Raw genomic sequence first — 17673 nt, forward strand, 5'->3', positions numbered from 1 at the left:
GTTCATATGCAGAAAAGGAGGTTGGAGGGGATAAGGATGGGGTGGAGTGAGGCTAGGTGGAGAGAAAATTATAAACTTGACATTCGTTTGAAGATGCTCCCTACTTTCGACGCAAAGTACATTTTCTGCTGTTTTAATTTCAGATACACTTTCAGGCACCCGCTTACTTCATTTAACACTCACTATGTTCAGTAAATTTAATGCTTTAGTGACACTGAAGGCGCATCCATTGTGACCCAACCAGGTATTTATCACTGTACTCATATGTACCCATGCATGCATATCTGAAAACATGTTAACAAAACATCTCATTAATACCTGATCAGATTTGGGCTGACCCTGACCTGTACACAGAGTGTGCGTCTAGGAAGTAGTGATTCGATCATACTGTACATTGACCAAAAGTGAAGGCTACAGTTCTGACTTAAAGTTCGGAAAGTGTAATTATTTTAAGTATATATATCTTATCGAACTTGGATCAATCCAGCCACACACAGTGTGTATGCGAATGGGAAGAAGTACTTGAATTGCTGTGCACATCGATCACTGACCAAGGTCACGAGTCAAAGGTTAACACTGTTGTGTTCTTTGTACAGTTTTAAACTTTTTTTTTTCTGAGTAAGTACCACAAACTTCTAAAGGTCAGAATGCTAAGATTAAGCCTGAAAGATGCCTTGGTTGGTTAGTTGTACAAAGGAGTACAAAGGACGGGAAACAGAAACACACTTAATGGTTCTTTCCGGGTTGTTTGTTATAGAAAGACTGTGTTAATTAATTCCGTGAGGTGAAAATAAGGAAGGAAACGCAAGGAGGCTTCCCGCCCCCCACCCATCCATCCACGCAAACCCTCCAGCCGAAGCCGGCAGGAGAAAGTGAGAAGGACCAAATTACAGCATAGAAAAACTGCCATAGATGCGTCTAAGGAATGACTGAAAAGGAAAAAAATAACTTATTTTCTACAGGGGATTCAAAGCCAGATTCTTACCGTATCTAAACGACTATTAAATGCAGTTACTGAACTGCAGTCTACTTCACTTATTGGTTGGTAGTTTCATCCATATGTTGACAACCCTTTTGAAGAAATTTTTCTTGCTTCATTGGAATAGAAACGATTGCCGACGATTTTATAACCTTTATCTCTACTGTAATTTAACAGAACTTTTGTGAAATAGTTATTTAATACCATATTCTTATGTCCCTTAAGAATTATATATACGTGAATCGATTCACTCATAATCTTTGTTTTGTCAGGCTAAATGGATTTGGCATTCTTCTGAGTGTTTCTCATATAGTTTGTTCCTTAACATGGGCATTATTTTTGTAACTCTTCGCTGCATCCTCTCTAATTTCTCTATGTCCATCTGGCGATAAAGGCTGAAAACTGAATACAATGCTCCAGACGGGGGCACACTAAGGAATTGTGCTAAGTGAAATTCAGTTGCATGGCCTATAAATATCCTTCTATCTATTTATAGCCCGACGCCCTAATCCCGCAAAGGGTGGCCGCAGACAAAACGCCTCCAAGTCGCTCTGTCACCCACCATTTGACTACCCTCCCCCCAACTCACTCCCTCCTCCCTCACATACCTCTCAACTCCAACCCTCCACCTAATGCTCAGTCTACCCCTCCCTCTCCCTCCCTTCACCTCACCTACATACACCCTCTTAGTCAGTCTTTCATTCTTCATTCTCTCCACATGTCCAAATCACCTCAGTGTATTTCTCTTTATCTTCTCAACCACATCCACATCCACCCCACAACGTTCCTTCACTTCTTCATTCGTCAACTTGTCCCTCCATGTCACTCCACATGTTCCTCTCAAGTAACTCATTTCCACTGCTCTCACTCTTGACTTGTTCACCTCTTGCAAGGTCCACGCCTCGCTTCCATACGTCAGGATAGGGATCACAATACTATCATGCAGTGACTTCATAACTTCCATACTCACCTCCCTACTTCTCATCACTGCTTTCAGTGAACGAACAACCTTCCTTCCCTGCTGTACCCTTTCACGCACTTCATCCACCAACGTTCCAACATTACTCATCACACTACCCAAGTACTTGAATGCTCTCACATTCCATATCCTCACCTTATAACCTCACTGTACATTCTGTGACTTCTTTCCTCTCACAAACACCATAACTTTGCTCTTGTTTACATTAACTCTCAGATTCCTCTTCCTCCACACTGCCCCAAATTCATTCACCAAACCTTGCAACTCCCATTCATCTTCACTCAACAATACTGTATCATCAGCAAACAGCAACATAGGAATCTTCCAGATCTCACCATCATTCATTAGAGCCACCCCCACATCCACTGCCAACCTTGCACCTCCTTTCCAACCCCATCCATGTATATATTAAACAGCCATGGAGACATCACACAACCCTGTTTCAGTCCCACATTGAGATCAAAGAACTCACTCAGCTCACCATCCACTCGCACTGTAGCCCTACCTCCTTCGTACATACTCCTCACAGCACTCGACAGTATCCCCTCCACTCCATATATTCTTAACCCCTAAACCGCGGGGTTGTCTTTGCTTGACTTGCGTGTCTCGCGAGCATATTCGCGCTCCGACAGACTCTCTAAAAATATTTGCCAAAAATCAGTTATTAGTCCTAGAATATTAAAATTACACTTGCTTATGGCACATACCTTCAGCTTTCTCCTGGGATGTTTGTTGAGCCTTCGTCGAGTACCGTAGGACTTGTGGAGACCTCTGAAGTTGGGTAACGAAGTCTCCACTTTACACTTCCTGACAACCCATAATATGATTACCACAGCCTGATATTATTACTAGAAACACTATTCTATGATTCGCAGATAGTTTGGAATCCATACTCCCAAAAATAAAACACTGTGAAAGCAATGAAAATTACGAGCGCGTATGACCTTCCCACTTGCGATCGTTCGCCGCTGGTGTTCTGTCATTTATTATTCATAAAAACACTCATACACTTTATATTTCTATTACTATATAACACTTATATATATCTACAGTCTTTATCCATAAGTTTCCTTCAATAATAGTAGTTTTATTGTCACTGCAGGCGACTTCAATTTCCCTTTCAGTAAAATACGTAGCATTCACTTTCTCGTCCTGTATACTAGCGTTGAGAGTGAATCTGTCACTTTCACTTCCACTCTCATAACTCATAGTATTCATACATGCTAGAGTGAAACTTTCACTTTCATTACTCCTAGTATATATACTCGTACTCTTATATTACTACTCATTTACATTTCTATTTACATTCTCTATGGTGTTTACATTATTTACATTTCTATTTTATTTACACTTTGTTATGCACTGTCACTTTTTTTTTTTTTTTATGTGTTCGACTCTGGGCATAGGCTTCACAGCCTGCTATCAAGGCCCAGCAGTCCCCCTACATACCATACACCTCTACATGTCACCACTTCGGCGCTAACACCCACCGTCCATATTGAATACATGCTAGGGCTGTCTCATACAGGACTGGTGTATTGGTATTAGCGGGGGTATTTTACGACATGTCGGCGGGTCTTCTGGTAGATCAATAAAGCCTGAATTAATGAAATTCAAATCCTTAAACTATTCCCTGCCCTAGCGGGGATTTGAACCTGGGTCCGTTAGAACGGCAGGCCACCTCTCTACCGATTGAGCCACGCCTCCCCCTTGCAGTAACTTATAAAACTATTTTCCACTGTTCACTTATATTTACATTCATTGCTTTCACTTGCTGTTTATACATTATTTACACATTATTTACATTTCCACTCGCACTGTTTTACTCACCAGAAAGATCGTAGTCACTGTCTATCATTTTCATTGACAAATTAGCCAGTTGACATTCCACAGCAGTCACTTAGCCCTTACCCCTTTCCACACGAGATTTAATAGGGGGTAGAGGTCAAAGGGTCCTTTGCATGGGGTTAAAAAGCGGCGGAATTGGACAAGCGCGAATCCGACGTGGTTTCACCTTGAAAGACGACAGTAAACTGAATACAGTGTGGTAGCCTGCCTAGGGGGAGTGCAATGCTGCCAATGTCAGCGTGGTGACAGCTGCTAATATATACGCTATGAAATGATTGGCAAGAAATCTAGACAATACATAATAAATGAGATAGTTCCAGGTGAATGTAAATATCACTTAGGCTTCTCCCTTCCTTTCTTATATATATATTTTTATTACGAGAATAGATTATACGGTATATTTCAAGGGGAAATAAACAGCGAAAATTAGCGAACGAGTGCACGTGAGGTGTTGTCAGGTGATAATTAGCCAATTCCAGGTGTATGGCACTATCACTTACCTTATTTCTTTTTTGTATATACTATTTGGTATAAGAATAGGGCATAGGGCTTATTTCAATGGATGAAATCAGTGGAAAATTCCAGGGAAGATTTACTTAGCATAGCACAGCCGGACAGGCGAGAGGAGAGGGTAATGGAGGGGAGGTAGGGAGGGGAGTCAAGAACGGGGAGAAATGGCTAAATTGTCAACAATGGATGGGAGTACCGATGAGATTAGGAGTGCTGACTAGTGTTGGACATTGGCAGTGCTGATAGATGATACAAGCCACCACTTGAAAGCCTGGGTGAATTCAAAATAAGACAGAATCACAGAAGTGACGCCCCGCTGTATGATCCCTTGCTCCCAAGCATCACGAAATTGACGCCCTGCAGTTAAGGGGTTAATACCTTCCACATACCTTGCTTATGTATTCTGCCATAAGCTTTCTCCAAGTCCATGAAGGCAGCATACACTTTCTTTCCCTTCTCTAGATACTTCTCCACTAAACATCTTAGAACAAATATCTGATCTACACACCTTTTTCCCTTCCTAAATCCTCCTTGTTCTTCTCCAACTAGCTCTTCTGTCATATGCCTAACCCTATCAATGAGTATTCTACCATATATTTTTCCAGTCACACTAAGAAGGCAAATACCCATATGGTTACCACAAACTTCTCTCTCCCTTTTTCCTTTGTATAAAGGAACAAATATACCTGATTTCCAGTCCTCTGGAACCCTTCCCTCTTCCCAAGCCAATCCACAGAACTTCCATATCCACTCCACAGCAATCTCACCTCCATACCTCAGCATTTCACCACACACTCCATCAATTCCTGGGGCCTTTCCCATCTTGATCTTCTTCATTGCTTCCACTACTTCCATCCTATTGATCTCTTCCTCCCTCCACTCATCTCTTCTTTTCCCAGCCATTCCCCAACCACTTATACTCGCACTGCTCTCACTCTCTACATTCAACAAATCCTCAAAGTGCTCCTTCCGTCTCCTCAATTTCTCTCTCTTCTCCACCAACAACCTATTATTCCTATCTTTCACGCCCCTACTATTTCCTCTTTCACACTGCCTTACTTTCTTTACCTCCTTCCAAAACAATTTCTTACTCTCCCTCCATTTCACACTCAGATTCCTCCCAATTCTTCATCCACTTTCTTCTTACTCTCCTTCATTAGTTTCTTCACCTCCCTTCTTCTGCTCACATATACCTCTCTCTTCTCTCTCTCATTGTCTCCCCTACCTCTACTCGCTAGCCATTCACTATATGCCTTCTTTTTTTGTTCCACAGCTCTTTTCACCAGATCATTCCACCATGGTGTCCCTTGCACACCCCTACATCTCCTCCTCACTCCACAAACCTCCTCACACGCTGCGCCTATCTCTTCCGTGAATATCTTACATACGTCTCCCACCCCTTCCATCTGCTCTAACTCATACCTTCCCAATCTTTCTTCCACTATGTTCTTATACTCTGCCATTTTCTCACTATCTTACAGCTTCTCCACTCTTCTCACAGGAGCTGTTTTTTCCTGTCTTCCCCTTCGACTCTTTGCAGCTTTACCTTGGCCATCACTAAGTGATGGTCTGAGACTCCATTCCCCCACCCTCGCCACACTCTTGCATCCAACACTTGTCTTCTCATTCGCTCATCCACACACATGTAGTCTATCATTGCCTTTCGTTCAGCAAGTTCACCATCTATCCTCCTCATTACTCTCCATGTATACCTGTGGATCATCTTATGCCGAAAGTAGGTGTTAGCTATTGTCAACCCCTTAGCAGCACAGATTTCCATCAAAGCACTGCAATTCCTACCTACTTCAGCTGGCACACCCCACTGACCAACCACTCCATTCACTCGTACATAACCAACTTTGCCATTCATGTCTCCAATCAAAAGCACTCTCTTGCTCCTCTCAAATTTGTCCATACATGCTTCTACACTCTCCCAAAACTCATCTTTCACTCTTGCCACTCAGTTCTCTGTCGTAGCATATACACACACAATCGCCCACGCTTGTATACTACTTTCATCCTTACCCATACAAACCTGCACCCACTGTTCCATACTCTCTTATATTCTCCTTCCACTTCTTGCACATCATCAGGCATACTCCCTCTCTTGCCCTCTCATTCTCATTAACTCTTGCACATATACCTAAACCATATTCCCACTCCCTCACCCTTTCACCATCCATTTAGTTTCAGTCAATCCACATATTTTCACTCTTGCATCCTCAAGCACCTGCACAATATCTCTATCTTTCACTTCATCATTCACTCCTCTCACATTCCATGTCCCCACCCTCAGAATGTCCTTTGTCCGTTCCTTAGTCGTCAACGTATGGTCCGTCCCGGTCCGAGGTGCTTTATTTGCTTGTTTAGTTAGTTCTTTTTACGGGGTGGGGCACTAACCCACCAACAACCCTTTTAGTCGCCTCGTACAACAAGCAGGGATACTGGGGAAGTAATCTTGAAACCCCCCTACCCCCGAGGGGGTAGTTTATTAGTTTTTTTTATTGCTTCTGTGCACTGTCGGCTTTGTTTAAAGTCAGTCATTATCATTATTCTCAGATAATTTTCTGGTTACACATTTTATAATAATTATTAGCAGTGTACCTAAAATCTAAATTTCTACTCCCCACATAAGGAGTTTTGCACCTGTTGATATTAAAATCCATTTGCCACATTTGAACTCAGTTAAATAATATAGACCTCTCTAAATCATTGGCCTGCTTTTGGGTGGATGTGCTTGCCAGCATATTTGAAGATGCTACAACAGAAACCTTTCTTGATATCGTAAGTATAAATTAGAAACAGCAGAAGACCCAGAACTGAGCCCTCTGGTAGTCTGCATGTGACATTCATCCAGCCTGATTCCATCTCATTAAGTACAACTCTTTATTTGCGTTCTATTAGCTAATTGTCAGTCCATCTTTTTACATTGCCTCTGATACCATAGGCATTAAGATTATCAGGAAGTCGTTTATGCGGACCTTTATTGAACGGTTTCTGAAAATCTGGCTAGATTACCTCAACCGATTTAGTTCCACTGCAAAATTCAGTTATGTCATTGAAAGTGTCAAGGAGATTAAGAAGACCTAATTACTTATTCTCGAATCCATGCAGTGAGTCATTAATGATATCATTCTAATCCCTTAGCCATTTTGTCTGGAATTGTGGTTTCCAGCAACTTGCATACTGCTAATGTTAAACTACTTGGACGATAATATCCGGACTGTGAATAATTGACTATATCAAATACTGGAGTCACACTAGCAAGTCTGCACATGCGTGGCACAGTGGAACTTCCTCGTGATGTATTGAATATACGGGTTAATGGTTTCGATTGTCCATTATTCACTTGCATTAAGATTCTTGGAGATGTTCTATCAAATTCAGTGGTTTTGTTGATCTTTGGTTTGTATTGCAAATACTATATCTCGCTCACTGATCACAATATCACCCATTGTTCAGTCTTCGTTTTCATGAACAGTGGAAGCCGAAGGAATCATACGTGAATATTCCATGATGAATACTTATATAAAGATGGTGTTAAGAATATTAGCCATCTTGGTTTCATAATGTTCGGATGATTTCCACTCGCTGAAAACTAGTTAACCTATTGTTGGTGTCAGTATCTTCTCACTTCTGATGAAACAAAATAATTCATTTGGGTTTGTTTTACTAATATTTGCTATTTACATTTCAAGATTTGTCTTGATTTGGCATATTAACATTTTGTCATTTTGGCGAAGGTTTTGATGTATATTTTTGTGCTCCTTATTTGTGGTGTTATAATGTAGGTGGTCAAGTTTGTTAAATGAATGAAAATTCATTCCACTATTTTACAGTAGCTTAGACTTTTTCCCAGGTCGTCTATCGCGCATCGGTACACGTACCTTTACTGCTTTATTAAGCCATTCTGAAAATAGTTTCCATACACATGGACATTCGTTAAATAAACAAACGGTTCCCAGTCATTACTACCTATAATGAGTTATAAATCTTGAAAGTCAGCCCTCTTGTAGTCTGAAACTTTCACGTGGCTTGAATATACATTGTTGTCACTCAATTAAGGTTAAATATGACTATGCAATGATCGCAGGTACTGAACGCATATGCAACAAGAATATAATCAACAAGGTTTTCTGATGCTGCCAACACATAATTCAAGTTATTTCTTCCTTATGTTGGCTGTTCAACAGACTGATATAACAAAGTTCCCAGCAAGTTGATGTACAAGTCCAGACTTGTGTGTAAGGATAAACATTCACTCCATCATGTTAGAAGTGATTAAAATCTCCAAAGTTCGATGTGGAAGATGGTAAGATTAGGTCAAAAATATACCATGTGTTAATTAAAGAGAATATTGCCATTTCAATCGATACATCTGGAGTAACATCATTATTCACAGATGCACAAGGATTTTCTCGTAAGAAGTAAGCCAGATTAGTTGCAAAGAACACCAAAAACATCAGAAACATGAAAGTTTGCCAAACTGAACAGCAAGTTATAACGAGTGTACACCAAAAGGGAAAACTCTGAGCACTTCTACAAAGTTTGGTGCACAGTGCTGAGAAAAAAAATAATAATAATAAGTAGCCTCGACATATGAGCTTGACGTTTGACCTGTATGTTCACCAGATCAGTAGGTCAGTCTCATAAGAAATTCCTAACTTGTTCTTTTCCAGGTTTGGGAAAAAAAGGATCAAAACTGCTTTAGCTACTTTGTTCACGTGCAGACAGGCGTATCAAACTTTGACTTTCCTCTGTGACCTTGAACTTTGACTGATTGTTGTCAAAATTAAATATTTAGTTCTTGCACGACCCTCAACTCTTCCACCAAGTTCCTTCTAAGTCAAAGTCTGATGTAGCCCCTTGGCCTTCAATTTTGGCCTTTTGCTACAAAAAAAAAAAAATAATAATAAGTGAACCTTGTGGCTGTCCCAGTCCTCCTCTACACACACACACACACACACACACACACACACACACACACACACACACACAAAACAATTAATAACTTTGAGTTTTTTGCACACACACACACATACACACACACACACACACACACACGCACACACAAAATAATTAATATCTTTGAGTCTTTTGCACACACACACACACACACACACACACACACACACACACACACACACACACACACACACACACGCTCGCGCGCGAGCGCGAGATAAAAACAATACCCGCTCTTGATTCGTGTGTGCGGGTGCTTTAAAGAATGCTTACAGCGTTATTGGGATATAAAACACCGGAAGTTGTTGAAGAACATCATGGAAGAAGTTATGGCAATATCAACAGCCAAGTTTCTATAACTCACTCCCAGCTGAATGATATCATCTGCTCTGAGCGTAAATAAAAATGCAAGAACACTCCCGACGACGAGTGCATTAAAGGACAAAGGAAAGAATATTATAAACGAACAAGAGAGAGTGATTAAGTGAAACAAGAACTGACACGAGCCTGAAAGTGATGTACTGTAAATGAGAAGGTCGCATTGTGTGTGAAAGACGGAGAAAGACAAGTGAACAATGGACAGAAGACAAGGCGAGAGAATGAACGATATGGGAAAATGGTAAGTTATACGGAGAGAGAGAGAGAGAGAGAGAGAGAGTCGAAAAAAGGGAAGAAAGAAGGAAAGAAGAGGACAAGGAAAGTGAAAGAAAGAACTCGATATGTTATGAAACCAGTCAATACAAACGTACGAAGAAGAAGAAGAAAAAAAGGAAGAAGAAGAAGAGTCAGACTGACGTGTACTGACAGTATGAGGGTCATTATGGGAAAAAAAAAATCTTTTATAGAAATATTCCTATCGAATACATGTGGGGCATTAAAACAGACAATTTATTACGTTAAGTTCCAGTTTTCCTGAAGATGACTACCCGCAGCAAAACAAGAGGACAGAGTTATATCTATCGACTACACGGTGGCTATTAAGGCAGATACACACGCCCCACAACAATATAGGAGGTTAGAGTTAACCTACCGACGGCACGGTGGTTATTAAGGCAGACAGATTTTGCAGTCTCAGTCTTTCCCTAGAGCTCAACCTGCAGCAGTCGATGATAATCCAGGACTTGGACTGTATTAATGGCCGAACAGGGAGAAGGATGGAAACAAGCTTTTCACACCAGACCGTGGGGAAAACGCCGGGGTGAGGAGGGGCTGGAGGAGTGAGGCCCGGGTAAGCCGGGTTGGGTTATTGCAGGGAATGGGAAGAGAGAGGAATAGGGATCACGAAATGTGGTGTGTGTATGTAAGAAGGGGGGGGGGGGCATCGTTTCAGTGCCTCTGGGTGAGGGATTGGGTAAGTGGGAGGAGGGTTATGAGGATGAGGATGTAGTTCAGTCACACAATTTAGTCTCTGCATAGACGGATGATAAATCGCTGAATCAGGAAATAAAAAGGGGTTCCCACAGATGACAGGTACTCATGTTTCAGGGAAAAATAAGTATGGAATGACCTCGTAACAAATAACCCTTTTCTATATTCTTTTTACTTTTTCGTCCCCACTAAATAACAAAATCTTGTCTATTAATGTTCCGTAGCTGCCTATAAATGTGATCAATGAAATTCTTCCAATTTATAGCACCAATGATGTGAGTAATGCTATATTTTGGAGCATATCTCTTACTTATTATCAATAAAAAATCATAATATAACTGAAAACTCATCACATTTTAGCTGAAGAAAGTGATTACTTGAGAGAGAGAGAGAGAGAGAGAGAGAGAGAGAGGCAGAGAGAGAGGCAGACAGACAGACAGACAGACAGACATACAGAGACAGACTGACAGACAGACAGACAGACAGGGGTAGGGGAGCTGACAGGAAGAGAATTACTGCAGAAAACAAAAAGAAAGTGTTCGTATATAACAAGAGAATGAGGATGCTAAACGCAATGTGAAGAAGGGGAGGAAAATGTTGATGGAGTAAACACTGATAGAAAAAAAGAACATAAGAATAATGAGACAGAAGGAAAAGAAAGAATTAAGTTAGATGAGATTAATTATCGTAATGGATCTTAAAACGAATTCGTAATATGAGTTGTGTCATTGCAAAAGCAATATAATGAAACTGAGAGACTAAGAATCAATGAAGTGGCCCGATAGCACACACACACACACACACACACACACACACACACACACACACACACACACACACACACACACACACACACACACACACACACACACACACACACACACTGCCGTTTTATGGCACAGGCAACGACCATCAGAAATGACCGCATCATTATGTCAACAATATCGATGACGCTCTATACCAACTGAGACTATAACTTCACTTGTGATACATACATATTATGCACTTATACTGTGGCTTAAATTTACATACCACTGTTATTAGAGTAAAATCCGTTTTTTGGAAGGTTATGGACACCAGCATTTTCATAACCCTCCAGTTCTACAACATATTTTACGCTAATTCTTGATGTCTTCTTACCATTTGAGTCGAATTCTTATAGTCTTTTTCGAGTTGGAAGAACGAACATAGATTCGGTAATTTCTTTGCTGACAGGTGCTCCTTACGTTGAATTAAGTCGTCGTCTGGAGGGAGGAAAAAAAAAAATCAGAATTCATCTTAGTGGAAGAGCTAATGAAAAATTCTCACATCCTTGTGGGAAGTTATATTATTGTCAGTATTATTAGTCTCCACCTTTTACACGGGTGGAGACTATTGTTTTTGCCGGTTTTATTATTATCATTTCGGCCTCAGTGTCTAGCGCCGATTCCAGGAGGACCAGAGCCTGCATGAGGACTCTGAAAGATTCAGGTTATGTGTCCTGGCATGGGCCATTGCTGAAAAAAATCCAAATCCTTTGTGCACAGTGGAACTGCATGTCAGAAAGTGTCGTATCAGTATTCTATTGTGAACAAGATGAGGTGCTCTTGTCTGCTGGAGATTTCAGTGGGACCTGAGCAACTAATCTGAAAATGAAACTTGGCGGATCGATACATAAGAGTTTATTTCGTTTTATTTAAAAATTTCCAGATCTCCTCAATTGGGCCAAGGCCATTGTAAAAAACAGTAGATGGAGACTAGTGACTGTCCGGTTGACAGTGACAGAGTTCTACTTATAATTCATACTTAATTTACAATTACGACATTTCAAAGGCTATTTGCCCTAGAACCTTCAAACCTGGTCAACTTGGACGAACAGCTGTTTGCTTCTTATGGCCAAATATGGAGGCAATCCATCGACCGGATCTCTTGATATTATCCGGAACACAGAAAAGTGAGCCAGCCACGCCATCTTCAGAACTGCTTAAGCAAGGAAGCTGAAATTTTACTACAAAATAACCTTTAGGCGGACGCAGTGCGGAAAGGAGTATGGTTCTAATCGGTCGATTATTCTCCGAGATTGCCTGGGGTAAACATATTGGGACTTTTCCTGATATTCAGAATTTTACCTAATTTTCCATGGACTAAAGCTAGAGCCACCAAACTTGGTGGACTAGTAGAAATTGTGATGACCTAAGGTGCAATGCACAAATCAATGACTTTGACCTCAAGGTACATATATAGCTCAGCTTCCAGTTGGCAATGGCTGCTGGAAGTTTCCCTTTATAAGAATTGTCTTTGGACAGTTTTACGGTGTTGTTATTGTTTAGCTGATATATCTCCGAACTCCGTAAGAAAACTAAATAAAACTAAACTGATTATCTTTGTCATGTAAATCACAACCAAGAACTTCGTTGATGACAATGGATGACGTTCTTTTTCATTTCATTTCATCCTAGAAATCGATTTCTTAACACACACCCACACCTACCCCCACACCCCTCACACACACACACACACACACACACACACACATATATATATATATATATATATATATATATATATATATATATATATATATATATATATATATTTTTTTTTTTAAGAGCCTCTACGTAAGAAAGGTTTGAATTTATTCAACGTGGAAGCATTCAAATAGTGAATGGATTAATGAAGGGTCTGACTGACTCGCTGCCGTTCGAAAAATCTAAATAAATTTTCACGTGAATAAAATATTACCAAGACAAGAACTAAAAGCATCTTTGAGGGTGTTCAATACCTGGACCTTACAATGGGTCTATGACCAAACATTTAACCCAGCTGTGTAACCATGATCATTGATTTATTCTTCCCAGACTTAAAATACTTCATCTGTGCATGACATATAACTCAATCACTAAGGCTGTTTAAAGTAGGATCAACAGTGGCTATGTTAACTTTATCAGTGTACTTTGACCTTTGGCCTTTTGTTCCCCACATGGAATTTGCTTAATCTATGGCTGACACTAAACTCTTCTATCGTACCAAGTTTTATTATAAAAACTATAAAATCTATCTACATATCGATTGCCAGACGCCTTAATCCCTTATACGGGGTGGCCACAAACAAATCGCCTCCACGTCACCCTGTCCCCGCCATTTCACTGACCTGCTCCCAATTTACACTCCCCTCTCTCATATACTTCTCCACCCCATCCCTCCATCTCATCCTTGGCCTTCCCCTCCCTCTGTCCCCCTCCACCTCACCCACATGCAGTCTCCTCACCAGTCTCTCACTCTCCATCCTCTCCACATGGCCAAACCACCTCAAAATGTTTCTCCTGACGTTTCCTATCACCTCAACATCCACACCACAACGCTCTTTCACATCCTCAGTTGCCAGTCTGTCTCTCCATGTGACTCCACAGGCTCCTCTCAAATAACTGATTTCCACTGCTCTCACTCTTGAATTTGTCCCTCCAACAACGACCAAGCTTCACTTCCTTACGTTAGCGTTGGTATCACAATACTGTCATGTAATAACTTTTTCACTTCCATGCTCACTTCCATGTTTCTTATCACTGCCTTCAAGGAACCAGCAACCTTTCTTCCTTGTTGTTTCAAGCACTTCACCCTCCAAACTTCCATCCTTATTCATCACACTACATAAGTACATTTTCCATTTCCTCATCATCCAACCTCACTGTACATTTACTGACTTCACCTCTCTCAAAGACCATAACTTTACTCTTTCCTACAATCACCTTTAGATTCCGTTTCTTACACACTCTCCCAAACTCATCCACCAAGCCTTGCAGCTCCCCTTCATCTTCACTTAAACACAGTATCATCTCAAACATCAGTACAGGGAGTTTCCAAACACTACTCTTTCTCATTAGGGCCACTCCAACATCCATTGCCATACCTTGTATCTCTTTAATAACCCCATCCATATACAGATTGAACAACCATGGAGACATGACACATCCTTGTTTCAATCCAAACTTCAAATAGAAAAACTCACTCAGTTCACTATCCACAAGCACTGCAGCCTTAGCACCCTCATACAGTACATACTCTTAACGGCCTTCAACAACTTCCCATCTACTCCATATATTCTTAATACTTTTCACAATCCATGTTTATCCACCCTGTCGTATGCTTTCTCCAGATCCATGAAGGCCTTATACAACTTCTTTTCCTTCTCTAGAAACACTTCCACTAAAGATCTAAGAATGAATATCTGATCTACACAACCTTTCCCTTCCTAAAGCCTCCCTGTTCTTCTCCAACTAATTCCTCTGTTACTTCCCTAACTCTGTCAATAAGTATCCTACCGTATACTTTTCTTATTACACTAAGAAGACAAATGCCCCTATGATTATCACACACTTCTTTTTCCCCTTTCCATTTATACAAGGGAATAATTATACTTGACTTGCAATCCTCTGGGACACTACCTTCCTCCCAGGCCAATCTGCACATCTTCCACATCCATTCTATTACTATCTCTCCCCCACGCTTCAGCATTTCACCACACACTTCATCAATTCCTGGGGCTTTCCCCATTTTGACTTTCTTCATTGCTTCCACAACTTCCATATTACTGATTTCTTCCTGTCATCTCACCTCCCTCCTCCCAGTCATTCCCCATCCACTTATACTCGCATTAGTTTCATTCTCTATGTTCAACAATTCATTAAAGTGTTCTCTCCAGCTGGTCACTTTTTCTCCCTTCTCAACTAGTAATCTACCATTTTTATCTTTCACTCCCCTACTAACTTAATTGCCACCCTGTCTGACTCTCTTTACCTCTTTCCAGAACATTTCCTTACATTACACGCAAATTCCTTCCAAATTCCTCATCCACTTTCTTCTTACTCTCTCTTACTAATCTTTTCACCTCTCTCTTCCTTTCTATATATAACTCTCTCTTCTGTCTCCCAGCTTCTTCTACGCCCCTATTTCTCACTATGTGCTTTTTTCTTTTGTGCCACAGCCTGTCTCACCTCTTCATTCCACCATGCTGTTCCTTGCACCCCCTTTCGTCTTCTCTTCACCCCACATACCACCTCACAAGCAGGACATATTTCTTCCGTGAATTTCCTGCACACACCTTCCACGTCCCCCATCTGCTCCAATTCATATTTACCCAATCGTTCCTCCACTTCTCTCTTATATTCTGCCTTTTTCTCATCCTGTTGTAACCTTTCCACTCTCCTTGCATATATTCCTTCCTCCCGTCCTTCCCTTCTTCCATTTCTCCATTTTACTTGGACCTTGATTTCTATTAAAAAAAAAAAAAAAAGTTTAATAGCCGAAATTTTGACCATGTTCCGGGATCTTCAGTTCTGATTGATTGTTCTCAAAATTGAACCAATTCACCCATTCCTCACCCTCTACCATTTTGTCAAGTTTGGTTCAAATCGGTTCAAGAATGTACAAGTCGACCCATTCCTACTTATTACGTTGAGCTTTTTTCAGACAATATCTTATGTGCATCCGACCCACTGGGGAATGAAAACCCCCTGTGAAAAAAAAGAAAAGAAAAAAAAAATAAAGTGGTCAATATCAGCATTTTAGAGCTAAAGGGGTCTATGAAAGAAAAAGAGGGCAAAAAGAAGAAAGAAAACAAAGAAAGAATACGGAATGGGAATATTTGTGTGTGTTTTAGCGGATTTAGCGTTTTCTTTAGCTAATTACGAGATGTTTTAGTTATATTCGTAGAAAGGCATAATTTACAGTAGAGTTTATCCAGACTTAAAATCTCTGTTCTTGGGAGTAACGAAGGATTTTATTTGTTAAAGCTAATCGGTTCTTCGGGGCCATATGTATACGTTAATGTGTATCGAAACTATCATAGAATTTTTATGTGACTGAACGGGAGCTCTCGGAATGAAATCACTATGAAGGTAATCAATGAAAATGATTTATAGCACTAATGTTGTGGGAAATGTTATATTTTTGATCATATCACTAACTTATCAATAAAAATCATAATATAACATAAAACACATTACGTTTCAGCTGAAGAAAATTATTGCTTGAGAGAGAGAGAGAGAGAGAGAGAGAGAGAGAGAGAGAGAGAGAGAGAGAGAGAGAGAGAGAGAGAGAGACAAAGAGAGAGAGAGAGAGAGAGAGAGAGAGAGAGAGAGAGAGAGAGAGAGAGAGAGAGAGACAGAGACAGACAGACAGACAGACAGAGACAGAGAGAAAGAAGGAGTTTGACAAGAGGAGAAATACTGCAGAAAACAAAAATAAAGTGCTCATATATAACAAGAGAAGGAAGATACTAGAATGCAGTGCGAAAAAGAAATTCACATAAATGGCGTAAAGGTTGACAGAATATAAGAAGATAAGAATAACCAGATAAAAGGAAGAGAATGAATGAAGTTTGAAGATGAGGTGAATTATCGTAAAGGATCTTAAAAAAGATTTTGTAATATGAATTGTGTCATAACATAAGCAATAAAAAGAAATTATGAGAATAAGAATCAAAGAAGTGGGGTAAAACACACACACACACACACACACACACACACACACACACACTGGCGTTTTATGACACAGGCAATGTCCTTCATGTAGACCGCATCATTATGTTAACCAAACCGATGAAGCTATATACTATCTGAGACTATAACTTCACCTGTGATACATATACATATTCACTCATACAGTGTCTTTCATTTACATACCACATTATTACAATGAAATGTACGTTTGTGCAACGGAAGGTTATGGACACAAGTATTTTTATAACCCTCCAATTCCACAACATATTTTACGTTAAATATATATATATATATATATATATATATATATATATATATATATATATATATATATATATATATATATATATATATATTGTCAGACGCCTTAATCCCGTATGGGGTGTCCACAAGCAAATCGCCTCCATGTCGCCCTGTCCCCCTCCATCTCATTGCCCTGCTCCCAGCTCACACCCCCTCTCTCTTATACCTCTCCACTCCGTCCCTCCATCTCATCCTTGGCCTTCCCCTCGCTCTCCCCCCCCCTCCACCTTACTCACATACATTCT

The sequence above is a fragment of the Coenobita brevimanus genome, chromosome 113, assembly GCF_032717465.1.
Source record: "Coenobita brevimanus isolate Jiangsu-jjx chromosome 113, ASM3271746v2, whole genome shotgun sequence".
Lineage (NCBI taxonomy): Eukaryota > Metazoa > Arthropoda > Malacostraca > Decapoda > Coenobitidae > Coenobita > Coenobita brevimanus.